Source organism: Girardinichthys multiradiatus, chromosome 3 (assembly GCF_021462225.1).
Source record: "Girardinichthys multiradiatus isolate DD_20200921_A chromosome 3, DD_fGirMul_XY1, whole genome shotgun sequence".
Lineage (NCBI taxonomy): Eukaryota > Metazoa > Chordata > Actinopteri > Cyprinodontiformes > Goodeidae > Girardinichthys > Girardinichthys multiradiatus.
The window spans coordinates 7,231,882-7,246,370 of NC_061796.1; the positions used below are offsets into that span (position 1 = coordinate 7,231,882).

The 14,489-nt window shown below is 41.2% G+C and overlaps 1 long non-coding RNA gene across 1 annotated transcript; it reads right to left on the reverse strand.

Moving 5' to 3' along the window:
• Nucleotides 1–10,151: 10,151 nt before the first annotated feature.
• LOC124866165 lies at nt 10,152–11,170 on the reverse strand. The gene is made up of 3 exons (XR_007037737.1): nt 10,678–11,170; nt 10,393–10,535; nt 10,152–10,287 (listed from the first exon to the last, which is right to left on the reverse strand). It is a non-coding gene; the product is annotated as an uncharacterized LOC124866165 (long non-coding RNA).
• Between the last annotated feature and the right edge of the window lie 3,319 nt (nt 11,171–14,489).

Consider the following 14,489-nt stretch of genomic DNA (forward strand, 5'->3'; position numbering starts at 1 on the left):
AACAAAATACTGATAGATTTGCCATCTCAGTGGAATAAAATAAAATACCGTAAAAAATTAGCATAGAGGTAAAATTAAGTAAAAATGTGCACAGAGGTTATCCAACTGTCACAATCTGGGTTAGAGGTGGACCAAAGCGCAGACAAGAGCTTGGCGGCATCATGTTGAATAAGTCTTCAGCTTTATTCAAAACACTTTCAAAATGAAGCAAAAGCACTGCAGGTACAAACATAGACGAAAATCCAAAACTTACATAGTAGACTCTGCAGGCACATGGTAACTCTGAACATAGTTGAAGTTAGGGAGCGAAAGGGTAACGGAAGGAACTAGCGAAGAACTAAGAACATGACCAACTAATATACCGGGGGTAACTAAAGGCAGATAATCAATGGAACTAGGAACAGGTGTGACACGGAGGCAGGGAGGCTGAAGGAACAGGTAAAACTAATGCATAAACTAAATCATGGGCGAAGGGACTAATTAACAATATAGAGACACAGACCAGAGGAAACCAATAGACAAAGATAAATAACCAAATGAAGCATAATAAATCTAGAATAACCATGAACTACAGGAAACAGAGAAACTGAAGGAAACAGAAGAACAACAACAACCTAAGACCTGGCAACCTAAGTATAAACAAAGAACCCATAGAGAGACCCAGATTACAAAAGTAAACAAACCTAAAACCACTCTGACTGAAATAACTGGAAACAAGCAGAGAACATGAGGACAAACAAAGATGTAAACAATAACTAAAGCTGACCTAACAGGAGGGAGAACTAGAACTATAGAAACTAAACATAAGCAACTACATTAGAAAGAACAGAATAAAGGGAACTAACACAGAATAGAATAAACCACAGAAGGGGAACCAAGACGAGGAGGAACAGAGAAAATAAACTAGTAAACAAGAAGAGTGCAAAGTGAACAAATAATAAACCATAAATAAACACAGAGATACTAAATGAGAAACTAAACTAGAGAATACAAGGAAGACAAGGGGACAAGAATAATACAAGGTTGACAAGAGAACTAGAATAACAACATATATAATAATAATCATAATCATCAGAAAACCATAACATGTAATAGAAAAACAACCACTAAAGGAACTAGGAGCGAGGGGAGAGAAAACAACAAACACTAGAAGGCAGTAGAAGGAAATAAACAATCAGGAGCAAGAGGAAATAAACAAACAACCAAGACTACCAAAATCCTAAATATAAACATCTTAGTCGAAAAGTAACTAAACACAAAACCACAAACAAAGTCCAAAATGTCGTACCCCAACACCAACCCTGTCAATGCTGTACTTAAAAAGCTTGGAGAAACAAGTGGGTCTTAAGTTTGCTCTTGAAGACATCAACACAGTCAAAAGAATGTAATGGGGACGGGAGATCATTCCAGAGCCTCAGCGCAATGGCCTGGAAGGAGCAATCTTAAAACGGGCACGAGGGACCATGAGAAGGTTGATCAGACGACCTCAGCCTCCAAGAAGGAGTATAAAGACACAACAGGTCTCTGTTATTGGAGGGAGCCTGACCATGCAGAGCTCTGAAAGTCAGTACCAAAAATTTTAAATTAATACAAAAAGAAACTGGGAGCCAGTGGAGGACTTTTAGAATGGGAGTAAAATGAACCCTTCTGTTCTGCAGGAATTTTTGACCTGTTGCAGACAAGACAGTTCCTTTTTGTTTAGACAAGAAAATAAACAGTAGTCTAAATCAGAAGATACAAACGCATGGATAATCAGCTCAAGATAGCCTTTGGAGACAATTGTTCTTAGTTTAGGCATTTTCTTCATCTGGTAGAAACAGTTTCTCATCAGCTGCTTTGAACGATGCTCCAGTGACATTGCTTAGTCAAAGATAAAGCCAAAATTTCTACAGCTTAATTTAGTAGACAAGCTCAGATCACCCAAAAACTGGTAGATCCCTTGTGCCTAGCCAATGTTTTATTTTTACAAGGCAGTTAATTAAGGAGTTCAATTTCTGGAGCTCAGAGGCCTTGAAGGAGAAATACAGCTGAATGTCATCAGCATATAAATGATAGGACACATCAGTAAACTCCTGGATTATCTTTCCTAAGGGAAGAACATAGAACGAAAACAAAACTGGGCCTAAAACTGAGCCTTGAGGCACTCAACACAGCAGATCTTCAGAGTCAGACATAATATGGTTGGCTGAGACACTAAAACTCCTTCCTGACAAATAGGAGAAGAACCATGCTAAAACAGAACCTGCCATACAAACCAAATTGCACAGTCTAGTGAACATGATCTCATGATGGACAGTGTCAAATGCCAGGGAGAGATCCAACAAGACTAGAACTGTGCATTTCCCATAGTCCGCAGACATCAAAATGTCAGTAGAGACTTTAAGCAGGGCAGTCTCCGTAGAGTGATGCTTGTGGAAACCAGATTGAAAAATTTTGAAAATTCTGCAATTCTCTGAGAATGATGTTAATTGTTTAGAGACCACCTTCTCTAAAACATTGGACAGGAGCAGAAGTTTTGATATGGGTCTGAAGTTTTTCAGATCAGTTACGTCAGTTACGGTTTTTTTTAAGGGGTGGTTCCACAAATCACGTTTAAAGGAACTGGGAAACACACCAGAAGATAATGAAACATTAATCAGTTTGGTAACCCAGAGACCAATGACATCAGACACTTTTAAAAAGAGTCTGCAAGGTAGAGCATCAGAAAGACAAAAAGATGACTTCATTCTGGCTACCAAAGCTGAGATATCACCTTGTGTTCCAGGATTAAACAAGGACAACATATAGGGTGCAGGCTCAACAACACAGTCACAAAATGACAGCTTTGGAAGTTTAGCCTTAATATCCTGAATTATGCAAATTAAATACTTTAGAAATTCATTGCTATCTGATTTGCAAAACACAGATGCAAGAGGAGCAACAGGACAAACAATAGAGCTGATGGTGTGAAACAGCACCTGGGGTTTTTTCTCATTCAAAATGATCAGCTGACGGAAGTGGTTAGACCTTTCACTTTTTATCATTTCATTCAAGGAGGACATAAGTTCCCTGAGGTGCAATCTATGGACCTCAAGTTTGGTAGACTTTCACAGGCGTTCAGTCTTCTCATATCCCGAATACAGTCATTAATCCAAGGACATGTGGCTTTCTTAATCACCAGATCAGATTTAACAGGAGCAACCTGATCTAAAATGGATTTACAATGATTGTCAAAACTATCAATGAGGCTGTCCATATCATAACAATCCACGAGAAATTCAGAGTTAAACAGAGAGCTTAGCAGCTGTGTTTTGATGCGCCTCTGTGACCATATCTCAGGAGGCACGGGCTCAGGAGTCAAGATCAAGTAAAAAAAAACACAGTAATAATCACTCATATGGATATTCTCCACACAACATTTAGGCCAAGTGAAAAAACCAAGTCAAGAGTTTGTCCTTTTTGGTGGGTGGGGGCAGACAGAAACATGCTGCTCAAAATTAAAAGGTTCAGTCAATGTTAAGAGTTCCCAGGCTGCACAAGAAGTGCTGTCATTAATATGAATATTAAAATCACCAATTATTAAAACATTATCCAATTTTATTATTGAGGATAAAAAGTCACTAAAATCATTTAAGAAGGCAGCAGCATGACCTGGAGGGCGATAAAGCAGCACATAGTAAAAAGAGTCTGAAGAACCCTCCTTAACCATTTGAAATTTAAATGAAAGAAAGGTTTGCCTGTTTATCACTTTACAGGATAAACTCTCTCTGAATACCACCGCAAGACCTCCTCCACAATGAGAGGGCGGGGCATCCCCAGGACAGAGCATCTATCAGGACAGAGTTCGTTTAAATGAATAAACTCCCCTTCTCTCTGCCGTGTCTCCGTAAGGAAGAGGAAATTAAGTTTTCACATTGTAAAAAGTTCATTCAGGGTGAAAGACTTGTTTCCAATTGAACAAGCATTTAATAGACCAAACCGAGACAATGGTGTCGTCACAATCGTTGCGTCCGCTGGACACAGCGGAATTGGTCAAAGACATACAATGCGGTCACTTGGTCTCCACCTGGGTCGGGAAGTCACATGTTCGGTGTAAACACAGGAATGCAAGGTGGCAAAGAGTCCCAAAGTTCACAATTCCAGTGTTACAGGGGTTGGACAATGAAACTGAAACACCTGTCATTTTAGTGTGGGAGGTTTCATGGCTAAATTGGACCAGCCTGGTAGCCAGTCTTCATTGATTGCACATTTCACCAGTAAGAGCAGAGTGTGAAGGTTCAATTAGCAGGGTAAGAGCACAGTTTTGCTCAAAATATTGAAATACACACAACATTATGTGTGACATACCAGAGTTCAAAAGAGGACAAATTGTTGGTGCACGTCTTGCTGGCGCATCTGTGACCAAGACAGCAAGTCTTTGTGATGTATCAAGAGCCACGGTATCCAGGGTAAGAAGGATGAACCACATCCAACAGGATGAACCACATCCAACAGGAATAACTGTGGACGCAAGAGGAAGCTGTCTGAAAGGGATGTTCGGGTGCTAACCCGGATTGTATCCAAAAAACATAAAACCACGGCTGCCCAAATCACGGCAGAATTAAATGTGCACCTCAACTCTCCTGTTTCCACCAGAACTGTTCATCGGGAGCTCCACAGGGTCAATAGACACGGCCGGGCTGCTATAGCCAAACCTTTGGTCACTCATGCCAATGCCAAACGTCGGTTTCAATGGTGCAAGGAGCACAAATCTTGGGCTGTGGACAATGTGAAACATGTATTGTTCTCTGATGAGTCCACCTTTACTGTTTTCCCCACATCCAGGAGAGTTACGGTGTGGAGAAGCCCCAAAGAAGCGTACCACCCAGACTGTTGCATGCCCAGAGTGAAGCATGGGGTGGATCAGTGATGGTTTGGGCTGTCATATCATGGCATTCCCTTGGCCCAATACCTGTGCTAGATGGGCTCATCACTGCCAAGGACTACCAAACCATTCTTGAGGACCCTGTGCATCCAATGGTTCAAACATTGTATCCTGAAGGCGGTGCCATGTATCAGGATGACAATGCACCAATACACACAGCAAGACTGGTGAAAGATTGGTTTGATGAACATGAAAGTGAAGTTGAACATCTCCCATGGCCTGCACAGTCACCAGATCTAAATATTATTGAGCCACTTTGGGGTGTTTTGGAGGAGCGAGTCAGGAAACGTTTTCCTCCACCAGTATCACGTAGTAACCTGGCCACTATCCTGCAAGACGAATGGCTTAAAATCTCTCTGACCACTGTGCAGGACTTGTATATGTCATTCCCAAGACGAATTGACGCTGTATTGGCCACAAAAGGAGGCCCTACACCATACCAATAAATTAATGTGGTCTAAAACCAGTTGTTTCAGTTTCATTGTCCAACCCCTGTACAATGGGTACTGAACACTGGCTGTGAGGACCCAGGAAGACGACAACAAGGGAGCATTGACGCCACAGCGCACATCAAGAAGAGGAATTCAGGTGAGTCAGATGAGCAAACAATAGGAAGGGGAAAAGTTTATTTGTTCTTTCCCAATCACTAAAGAGGGACTCCATATACAGGTCCTTCTCAAAATATTAGCATATTGTGATGAAGTTCATTATTTTCCATAATGTCATGATGAAAATTTAACATTCATATATTTTAGATTCATTGCACACTAACTGAAATATTTCAGGTCTTTTATTGTCTTAATACGGATGATTTTGGCATACAGCTCATGAAAACCCAAAATTCCTATCTCACACAATTAGCATATTTCATCCGACCAATAAAAGAAAAGTGTTTTTAATACAAAAAACGTCAACCTTCAAATAATCATGTACAGTTATGCACTCAATACTTGGTCGGGAATCCTTTGGCAGAAATGACTGCTTCAATGCGGCGTGGCATGGAGGCAATCAGCCTGTGGCACTGCTGAGGTCTTATGGAGGCCCAGGATGCTTCAATAGCGGCCTTTAGCTCATCCAGAGTGTTGGGTCTTGAGTCTCTCAACGTTCTCTTCACAATATCCCACAGATTCTCTATGGGGAATCTGGTCAGGAGAGTTGGCAGGCCAATTGAGCACAGTGATACCATGGTCAGTAAACCATGTACCAGTGGTTTTGGCACTGTGAGCAGGTGCCAGGTCGTGCTGAAAAATGAAATCTTCATCTCCATAAATCTTTTCAGCAGATGGAAGCATGAAGTGCTCCAAAATCTCCTGATAGCTAGCTGCATTGACCCTGCCCTTGATAAAACACAGTGGACCAACACCAGCAGCTGACACGGCACCCCAGACCATCACTGACTGTGGGTACTTGACACTGGACTTCTGGCATTTTGGCATTTCCTTCTCCCCAGTCTTCCTCCAGACTCTGGCACCTTGATTTCTGAATGACATGCAGAATTTGCTTTCATCCGAAAAAAGTACTTTGGACCACTGAGCAACAGTCCAGTGCTGCTTCTCTGTAGCCCAGGTCTGGGGAATGCGGCACCTGTAGCCCATTTCCTGCACGCCTGTGCACGGTGGCTCTGGATGCTTCTACTCCACACTCAGTCCACTGCTTCCGCAGGTCCCCCAAGGTCTGGAATCGGCCCTTCTCCACAATCTTCCTCAGGGTTCGGTCACCTCTTCTCGTTGTGCAGTGTTTTCTGCCACACTTTTTCCTTCCCACAGACTTCCCACTGAGGTGCCTTGATACAGCACGCTGGGAACAGCCTATTCGTACAGAAATTTCTTTCTGTGTCTTACCCTCTTGCTTGAGGGTGTCAATAGTGGCCTTCTGGACAGCAGTCAGGTCGGCAGTCTTACCCATGATTGGGGTTTTGAGTGATGAACCAGGCTGGAAGTTTTAAAGGCCCCAGGAATCTTTTGCAGGTGTTTAGAGTTAACTTGTTGATTCAGATGATTAGGTTCATAGCTCGTTTAGAGACCCTTTTAATGATATGCTAATTTTGTGAGATAGGAATTTTGGGTTTTCATGAGCTGTATGCCAAAATCATCCGTATTAAGACAATAAAAGACCTGAAATAATTCAGTTAGTGTGCAATGTATCTAAAATATATGAATGTTAAATTTTCATCATGACATTATGGAAAATAATGAACTTTATCACAATATGCTAATATTTTGAGAAGGACCAGTACATAGGCCAGACACTGGCGCCATCTTGACAGCAGCTCACTGACTTTGGCCAACATTAGCCATTAGGGGGCCTAAGCATTTGAGAGGTTTTCTCAAATGTTTAGGTCATTTACTAAGGAAGCAGATGTGTCCCAATATTCAAATTAAAATGGATTAATAAACTGCTTTTTCATTTTCAAATGAAGCTGCATTTTTTGACTCATAAATAAAATAAAAAATAAATCATTCAAACTGCATTTTCATTTTCTTCTCCAAGACTGTTCAATTTGTAAATTAATTAAAATGATAAATAAAATAACGTTTAACATTTCATTTTCAAAAGATGTCTCAGCGAAAAGTGACCAAAATTTATTTTGAAATGTCAAATTTGAAAATTAAAATGTATTAACAGAAATGCTTTTTCATTTTAAAGTCATAGCTGCATGTTTTAACTCATAAATTAATTCCTAGCGGCGCAGGAGAGTGACTTCAGTGGCAACTCTTCTTCTCCTGCCCCAGACCGCGCCATTACGCATCTTGTACGTTAGGGAGCAGTGTGCAATGCTCACTGAGCGCGAAGATTGTGTTCAGAGACAATGGGAAATCACCATGTCCAAATCTGTACCAGAGCTGCTAAGGGAAGCTGCAGCTGCCCTGGAAGGGCAAACAAATCTTAAAGGCTGTGTCCCAATTCAGGGGCTGGACCCTTCAAAGGCTGTATTTGTAGACCGATTACGTCACAGCACGGCGACAAAGGCTGTCCTAATTCACGAATCCTTCCGAGACTCCTTCAAATGCGGCCAACAAATGTGTCCTTTTTTTGCCCGATTTGAAGGATGGGTCGTGAGTATCCTTCGCGGTCCATCATTTCCCATGATTCATTGCGGGTGGAAGCGGATGGGTCAAGCAGGGGCAGCCATGGCGCACCACAGCGGCAAAGCTGTGTGTAAATTGTAAAAAATAACACTTTCTGTGACACAAATGAACTTTTACAATGTTTTTAGTGCGGGAATATAACTGTGTAGACGTGAAAAATCTGCTTGATTTATCAAGACATCGCTTAATTTCAAACGTACTCCGACGTGTTCGGAGTTTTCCGCTCCCGCCATAGCAACAGCCGCCGGCTTGCCTCGCCAGCCTTTCTGGCGGTGAGGCAAGGTAAACCTGGAGAGATCTGACCTGACTCCAAGCACTAAGCTCCCGCTGGCAGTCATCACAATGAACGTTAAACACAAGTAAACAGTTTATGTTAGTATTATTTTAATTTGTTGTGTCATTTGTTCATGTAAATGGATTTGACATTACAGGTGATATTAAAATTAACCTGAATAAATGGACAATTTTATGTAATCCTACTGTATCACTGGAGAGTGTGATTGAGAATAAATAAGCTTTTCAATATTCATTTTTGATGAAGAAATGTGCTGGAATGTGCTAACAGCTGGTAAAGGCCAGACCGTCCCAATTCACAGCTGCTCACTTCCGGCCTCCATGGTTTTAGCGGTCGACAAAGGACCCAGCCCACGTCTTTCGAAGGATCCATTCCCTGAATTGCGACATAGCTATAGTATGTCTCTGCAGACCGGAAACCACAGTTTCAGTCCTGTACGTTCAGACATGCAGTTCTAGACCACTTGTTTATTGCGACCATCTGCTGGATGACTGCAAAACTCCCCGCACATTCAGACCCGCAGTTCTAGACCGCTTGTTTTCCAGACTGAAATAGAAATTTGCCTTTTTTTTCACACAAATAAATATTAAGAATTTCCCTTTGGGAAGCTAGGATTTCAATTTAGCCTGAGGTCTTTTTCAGCAACAGCTATTAAAGCTACCGTATTTTCCGCACTATAAGGCGCACTTAAAAACCATTAATTTTCTCAAAAAATGACAGTGCGCCTTGTAATCCGGAGCGCCTTATATATGGATCAATTGGTTAATTGGTTGATCCATACTGGTTGTACACGGCGCTCTGTCAAAATGTTTCAGTACGACTGGTAGCCGCACCGCTTCCAGCATTACGGCTACCGTAGTCAGGGGCGTCGCCGAAGTAATAGCGGTAAACACCTGTACTGTGCTTACTCCTAGTCCAACACCACTTGTGTGTGTATAAGGTTTGAATGTACTGTTGCAGGAATTGCCTGAACTATATGTGATTAGAAGCTCAGTGTGTGGGGTGTATGTTTCGTGTGTGTGTATGGAAGATGCTGACATTACTCCTCCGGACAGAGGTGGCGCTGTGTGCTGCCGTAGCTGAGAATCAAGAGTGAAGGAGTGACGTCGGTATTATTGTGTGTGTGGGGTGGGTAGAGACGGCGACCGGAGCAGTGGTGTATGAGTCTGTAAGCCCTGTGTTTTTACGTGCTGCAAAGTCATTAAAAAGAACCCCGAATCTCGTCAACAACTCAGTGTTTTGATGCTGTTTCTTCATGCTCAACTCAGCAACGTATGAGTGAGGGAGTTAACCCCGAGGAAACTAGTAACTTCGGCCCTGGAGAAAGCGTCTCCCCTGTGTCATCAGACTACGGTCAGGGGACAGAAACAGGAAAGGTTAACAGTACTAACGTTTGATTTAGTGCATCAAACTGTTTCTTTTACGTGTTTACTGAATCAGGGAAAAGTTCCCTTTCACGTTTTAACTAACGTTTGATTTCAACTTCAACTTCATAGACTCCAATGCATTCCTAACGTGCGGTTGGCTCTATTCAATAGAATTCTATGTAGAGGAGACCTTACCATGAGAGTGAATGGAGTTATCAGAACGCTGGTTTGTAGTGTATTAATAAAGTTTGACTGACTGTTTTGTTGACATTCTCTTTAGCACAGCTCCATCTAGTGGATGCATAACGCAACCCCAGTCAAACGTTTGACTGCAGTAGCTTCTATTCTATGCGCCTTATAATCCGGTGCGCCCTATATATGAAAAAAGTTCTAAAATAGAACATTCATTGAAGGTGCGCCTTATAATCCGGTGCGCCTTATAGTGCGGAAAATACGGTAATTAAAGCACTGATTGTAATAGTTTAGAGATTTAGTGATCCCAAACAGATTGAAAGTTTATTACATTAAACAACTAAATAGTAATAAATGCTTACACAGAACTATGCAATATGTATGTTCAATGCAGGACAGAGAGATTTTGAAGATCCTTCGTTCCTGCAGCCATCAGGCTTCCTTTTTAAAAGCAAAATGTAAAATGCAAATGAAGTTTGTTGGGTGCCTCAAAACTTTGAATACACTAGCTTAAAACTGAACTCTAACAATTTCTGGTTTGCTTACTTGTTTATGCCCAGCTGCGGTTCAGACCCAACTGTGAGATTAAATAAAGTTCAACTGCAAAAGGGACAGTGAAAGTTTGTGCAGCAGGTCCTGCATCTGTCCAATATGGGCAAGGTTTTTCTGTTTTGGACCGTTATATACAACTGAAAAAGAGAGAGCCTAGTTGGTTAATATTTTTCTAAAATACATTCTCAAAATATAGGTAACAGAGTGATAACAATTTAAATTTAAATACATACATAAATTTAAACACATAGTAACATAAATATTGACTGAAATAATAACCTTTGGTCGTCTCTCAATGAACCTCTGGGAAGTTCTTTCAAGGCTCTCATTGCTCCAAGGGGTGACATTTCCGGATAACTGTGCAAACTCCATCATATGCTTCTCTCACTCGCTTAAATGCATGTTTGAAAATGCCGATTGTTTTTTAGTCGTTTACTAGTCGACTCTTACGGCTGGCCACACCCACGGCCAATCAGTGAACAGCCATTTGTTTGCATCACGTACAGTACCGACTCGGCCTCGCTTAGCCCTGCTAAGAATGAGGTACCAGTACTGAAATAACAATAATGAAAATGCTCGCGAAGCGAGCCAAGTGGAGCCAAGTCGGGCTGAATTAAGCCAGTGGAAAATGGGCAATGCTTCTCACAAATCAGCTGCAAACACAAGGCTTGTGCGATGGTATGAGGGAGCGCCAGGTTGCGTGCAGTTTCCACCACCTTACATACAAGATGCGTAATGCGCGGTCTGGGGCAGGAGAAGAGTTGCCACTGAAGTCACTCTCCTGCGCCGCAAGGAATTCCGAAGTCAAATTGATTTATGGAACACTTTTTGCGGGCATTGGCATGGAAACGAAAAAGCATTTTCCTCTTAGTTTGCTCTTTAGTTGTGTCACACAATGAGCAGTCTTGAAGAAGAAAATGAAAACGCAGTTTGAAAGATCTATTAGCAATTTAATTTATGAGTTAAAACATGCAGCTATGACTTTAAAATGAAAAAGCATTTCTGTTAATACATTTTAATTTTCAAATTTGACATTTCAAAATGAATTTTGGTCACTTTTCGCTGAGACATCTTTTGAAAATGAAATGTTAAACGTTATTTTATTTATCATTTTAATTAATTTACAAATTGAACAGTCTTGGGAGAAGAAAATGAAAATGCAATTTGAATGATTTATTTTTATTTTTATTTATGAGCCAAAAAATGCAGCTTCATTTTGAAAATGAAAAAGCATTTTATTAATCCATTTTCAAAATGAATATTGGAACACATTTGCTTCCATAATTACATGGTTTAATCAACAGGAGACAGAAGCTTTAAACTGTAGTTTATCCACCCATCCTTTATCCATCCTACATCCTACCATCACTGGTGAACAAGACACCAAGATAATCCACCTTTTCCATTGGGGACCATGGCTATAGATTCAGAGGAGCTGACTCTCATCCAAGCAACTTCACACTCAGTTGGAAACATTCTAGTGCACAGTGAAGGTTGTGGCTTGTAAATGTAAGCAGAACCACATCATCTGCAAAAGAAAAGATGAGACTGAGTTTTCCAAACCAGACTCCCTCCTTTCCATAACAACGTCTCGAGATCCTGTCCACGAATGCAACAAACAGAACCGAAGACAAGAGACAGCCCTGGCAGAGACCTACTTGATCTGAATTTTTGTGAAAAAACACGTCTCAAATGTTTAGTGCCCCCTAGTGGCGGATGTTGGCCAAAGTCAGTAAACATCCTCACAATTAACTTTACAATTAAGGGTTTGAAGATCATTTTGAATTTTTTATTTTTTTTTGGTTTCAGAATTAAGGCCAATTAAAATGTGTGGGCAGCTCACTATCAGAATCAGAATCAACTTTCTTGGCTGTTTCTGTGCACAAACAATGAATTTGACTTTGTTTCTATTGCTCACATCCTATATCAACATCAATCCTAGCAACAACCACAATGTGTAATTGTGGTTGTTGTGGTTGTTTTTGTAATTAGTGCTCTGTAGCACCGACCTGAAAGTAAAATGTCTAAACAACCTGTGACCAGGATGTGTTTGGTTGACAGAGATGTCAGTTGCCAGTTTTCTGACCGTAGACCTGTATAACTCATGGATGGAGGGAAGGTCAGCCCTGATTATCTTCTTTGCAGGCCTAACTGTTCATTGCAGTTTGGACCTGTCTGGTTTTGTAAGTGAGGCAAACCACACATATAGACAAATAGCACAAATAGACTGAATGATGGCAGTGTAGAAGATGATCAGCAACTCCTGTGGAAAGTTGTACTTCTTGAGTTGCTGCAGTGAGTACAGCCTATACTGGGGCTTCTTGAGGACCACCTAATGTTCCAAGAAATGGTGGTTCCTAGGAACCAGAAGGGATCCACAATAGACACAGTTTTGTTCAGGATGGTGAGGGGAGGCAGTGAGAAGGGTGTTCTCCAGAAGTCTGAGATGTAGTTATGTTTGTACAGAGAAAGAGGAGAGCTTCGAGAACACACCCGGGGGGATGCTGATGCTTCCCAACCTCACCTGCTGCTGCCGGTCAGGAGATCAGGAAGCTGATCCACTGACAGGTGAAGAGCTGTCTTCTCGTTAAGATGCTGGAAGACCCTATTAACATCTTTGTCTCTGATCTTTAGTGCAGGCAGGGGGAGGGAGGAGGGAGTTGTGAGGTTATTGCTGGGAGATGCAGGTCGACCCTTTGTGTGAGAGTGAGGTGTGAAAGGCTGGCAATCAAATAGCTTCTTGTTACGTTAACTAGCCAGTTATTTTAAGTTGTTAATAATAACACAACACCTACTTATTTTAGTAAAACATAAATAATTTTATCTACTGGTTCACAATTTTGGACTTTTATATAGAGGTTGGTTTCTAAACTGCTGCTTTGGATTCAGGTAAAAGCCAAAAAAGATACAGCTAAACACAAGACACATAAAATGTAAAGAAGTTATCATCGAGTCACTGACTAAGCCTGATTTCCCGAAGTACTCTATGAATTACACAGCTGATGATATAAAGTAACCACACTATATTTACCTTTACTATATTACTATATTTACCGTGCCTTTAGACTGCTGGAGATAGGCACCAGCTTCCCCCGCGACCCACTATGGAAGAAGCGGTATAGAAAATGACTGATATAATATAATAAAGTCAGTCAGTCATTTTCTATACCGCTTCTTCCATAGTGGGTCGCAGGGAAGTTGGTGCCTATCTCCAGCAGTCTACGGGCGAGAGGCAGGGTACACCCCTGGACAGGGTCAGCCAGTCCATTGCAGTGCAACACACAATCAAACATACACACACACTCATTCATACACCTACAGGCAATTTTGAGAGACCAATTAACCTAACAGGCATGTCTTTGGACTGTGGGAGGAAGCCGGAGTACCCAGTGAGAACCCACGCATGCACGGGGAGAACATGTAAACTCCATGCAGAAAGACCCCCAGCCAGGAATTCAACCCAGGACCTTCTTGCTGCAAGGCAACAGTGCTACCAACTGCGCCACTGTGCAGCCATAATATAATATAAAATAATATAATATGTCTGTTAAAACCATTACTATTTGTGCTATTTATATTTATTGCCATCAGATGATAACAACTGATGCCATAGTTAACAATCTTTATAAATGATCATGAACCAAAACAATCCATGTTTAAGAGAAATGTTTAATCAGCTGTCTTCTAGAAAAGCAGTCCTGTATCCCTTTCTGTGACAGTAACAAAATAAAGAGCCCCCTGATGCTTCTGTATTTTTGCTGCTTCCAGCTGCTACCTTGTTGATGTGTTGATATTTACAGCTTACATATACACTGATCAGCCATTATATTATGACTTAAATAACATTGATTATCTACCTCAAGTCACCTGTTTGTATATTGGCTTTGTTTTTCAGCAGATTAACATTTTCCAGTGTTTATGTGTGAGAAGCAGAAAAAAAACAGGCAAAAGTACAGATTTGAGCAAGTTTGGACATGGAACAATGGTGAACTGGGCAGATGAATTGTGCTTTCTTTTACATCACTTGGATGACCAGGTGCTTGTGCTTTGCTTCCCTGTGAAACACATGACACCAAGATACATTATTGGTC